A 3,223-nucleotide genomic window follows, 5' to 3' on the forward strand; every position below is an offset into this window, starting at 1 on the left:
GGTGCCCAGCAGTCACCTGTGTTGACAGTGCCTGCGGCTCCATTCAGCAGAGACACGGTGACACTTGTCACATCAGTCAGACAGTAGAGAAAGGTGCGAGGAAGAGTGAGGTTTCTACCTTTAATCTTACCCTGCGGTGGCACCTGTGAATTCCCAGACATTACCTGAGTACACTTCCACCCCTAGAGAGGTAGGGTTAGTCTCCAGGAGGCCGCCAGTCCTTCTACTTTAATTCTGGGTTAGCTGGGGCCAGCCTAGGGGGAAATGTTTTATTTTTTACCCCCCAAGGGGGTAGTTGGGAATGAGTCTACAGGCCACTAACACGTAGTACCGCTTGGGGACCACAATGAACGGGAAACTCAGTCGTGGTTTGGAAAGCTTTGGGGAGGGAAATGGTGTCGCCTCCAGTAAACACAGAGCAGAATGGTCATCTGTGGGTGAGGAGCACTTAGAGGTGATGGGAAATTGAGTCTGCGTGCCCTGGTTTTGCCCCTTCTGAACACTGTCCTTTCTAAAGGTTCCAGCATACCCACATTCCTTCAAAGCCTTGTCAACTCTGGTCATCTCATAGTCTCGATGACACTTAGCTTCCCAAAGCAGTCTGTGTGCCACACACCTGCTCCCACAGACAGTTCATCTTAGCCACCAGAAGCTGTGGCCTGAGGAATCACCGCGTTTCTCAAGCAAACCAGCTCTGTGGTATCTTTGATTCCTGCTCCTGCTTTCCCCCTTTGGAGGTCTGGGTACTTCAAGTGATGGGCCTGGGGGGGGGGTGAGGAGGGGTGCATGAATGGGGGTGACCTGAGTTGGAGGTATTCAGCCTTGATTTTGGGGTGTTTGTGGTTTCTCTTAAGTTTCCTTCACTGGAACCCCATGCCAGGTGGGTTTCTGATGTATGTGGCCGGGACTGCTTTTCTGTTCAGGAGAGTTGGCTTCTTGGCTCCCCTCAAGAATGAAGGAGAATGCAAAGACGGCTTCTGGTTTCTCTTGCCACAACAGTACCTTGGCCTGTCTGCTTTGATGTGAGGGCTCAGCTCCAAAGATGGCTTCTCTTTGTGAAGTCAGGTACCTGCAGACAGACGCTGCCGTGGTCTCTGTGTGAAGCCCTCAGCCTGCGGTGCAGGAGTGTTGGTGTGTGTGCTGCAGCAGTGGGTGCAGCAGGTGACGATGCATTGGATTTGATTGGCAGTAGCTAGAAGTGGGCTTACAGAGGTGCCCTCAGTTGAATGAGTTTTTTAAAACCACTGGCTGTAGACAGTGAAGGCAGCTCCCCTCTTCATGCTGTGTCCCCCCAGACAGCTGCACCCAGAAGAGCTGCTGTGCCCACTCCTCTGCTAAAACTAGAACAGGGGTTGACTTATGTCCCGCTCCTGAATACATGTAAAGTTTGTACAAAAATATCTTCTATGAAAATGATTTGTAATCTGTAGACATTATTTGGGAGATGTCTTGAGATGTAAAATCCCATCCTTTGGGTTGAGGGTTTTTGTTTTTTTTCTCCAAATAAATCCAATCTTTAAAGTTGATGTTAGTGCTGTGGTCTGTCTGGTGTTCCCTGGGCTTTCATCGTCCCCTGCTCCCTTCAGCTCTGCGTGGCGCTGCATGTGTGCCAGAGGGTTGTGGGCCTCGGGACATGGCGCTGCATGTGTGCCAGAGGGTTGTGGGCCTCGGGACACGGTGCTGCATGGGTGCCAGAGGGTGTGGGCCTCGGGACACGGCGCTGCATGGGTGCCAGAGGGTTGTGGGCCTCGGGACACGGTGCTGCATGGGTGCCAGAGGGTTGTGGGCCTCGGGACACGGTGCTGCATGGGTGCCAGAGGGTTGTGGGCCTCGGGACACGGCGCTGCATGGGTGCCAGAGGGTTGTGGGCCTTGGTACATGACGCCGGAGTGGGCAGTGTGCTAGCCTGCCTGCTCCAGCCCAGGCTTTAACACCTGAGGCCATGTGGCCTGTCAAGCTGCTGTGGGGCACTAACCACCACAGACAAAAATAGAGACAGAAGCCGGGCATGGTAGCAGAGGCAGGTGGATCTCTGAGTTGGAGGCCAGCCTGGTCTACAGTCCAGAGAAGTCAAGGCTACACAGGAGACCCTGTCTTGAAAAATCAAAAAAGAATACTGGTACTCATTTGACGGACTTGGTTCCAAGGCAGGGGATGATGCAACAGTTTTCCTGGTTGAAGGGGCTTTGGTTTTGTTTTTCAGACAAGGCAGCTCTGGCTTGGAACTCACTCTGCAAACCAGGCTGAGATTAAAGGATACTTTTTTTTTTTTTTTTTTTTTTTTTTTTTGGTTTTTCGAGACAGGGTTTCTCTGTGTAGCCTTGGCCATCCTGGACTCGCTTTGTAGACCAGGCTGGCCTCGAACTCACAGCGATCCGCCTGCCTCTGCCTCCCGAGTGCTGGGATTAAAGGCGTGCGCCACCACGCCCAGCTAAAGGATACTTTTTTTTTTTTTTAAGAGTTTTTTGTTGGTTTGTTTTTGAGACAAGGTTTCTCTGTAGCCTTGGCTTTGTAGACTAGGCTGGCCTCGAACTCACATCCATCTGCCGCCTTCTGGGATTAAAGGCCTGTGCCACCACCAGCTGCTTTTCTTTTTTCTAACAAGGCCAAAATTGGCAGTCAGGTTGGGATCCATTGGGCTGTGCTGTGGGAGCGCCTCAGTGCCTGGCTTCCCAGGCTTGGCTCCAGAAGCTAGTCCCAGTAGGCCTCGCAGCCATCCAGCTGGGAAAGGAGGAACAGACTGAGAAAGGCTGCTGGAGATGATCCTCTGAGAGGTTAAAAGAATTCGCTGGAGGGTCAGTGGCCACGTGCTCATGACTGTGTGTGGCGCCCCCTAGCTGCAGGGTCAGGCCTAATCCTCAGTGACTGCGAACAGGGTGCTCATGTGACAGACATGAGTCTAGGTTGGGCACACTCCAGGCCACACAGACTGGCTTCTCCTAACAACCAGGCAGTGTGCTCTGTAACCCAAGGCAAGTTCATGCCGTGTCACCTCGAGCACCTCACTAACTCACAGCACGTACTCTCCAGGAAGTGGCTGAACTTCATTCACATCTGCAACGTCTGACAAACAAGCTTCGTTTCTCAGCAACCATTACAGCCCCCAGGGCTACAAGCGAAGGGGGACTTGCCTTCTTTGCCGCCTCCACAAAAAGTCTGGAAGGGAATTCTGTTCCCACCCAGCTGCAGGAACCTCCTGGTTGGACAATGCGTGCTCTGTCCT

The sequence above is a fragment of the Acomys russatus genome, chromosome 17 (assembly GCF_903995435.1).
Source record: "Acomys russatus chromosome 17, mAcoRus1.1, whole genome shotgun sequence".
In the NCBI taxonomy this organism is placed as follows: domain Eukaryota; kingdom Metazoa; phylum Chordata; class Mammalia; order Rodentia; family Muridae; genus Acomys; species Acomys russatus.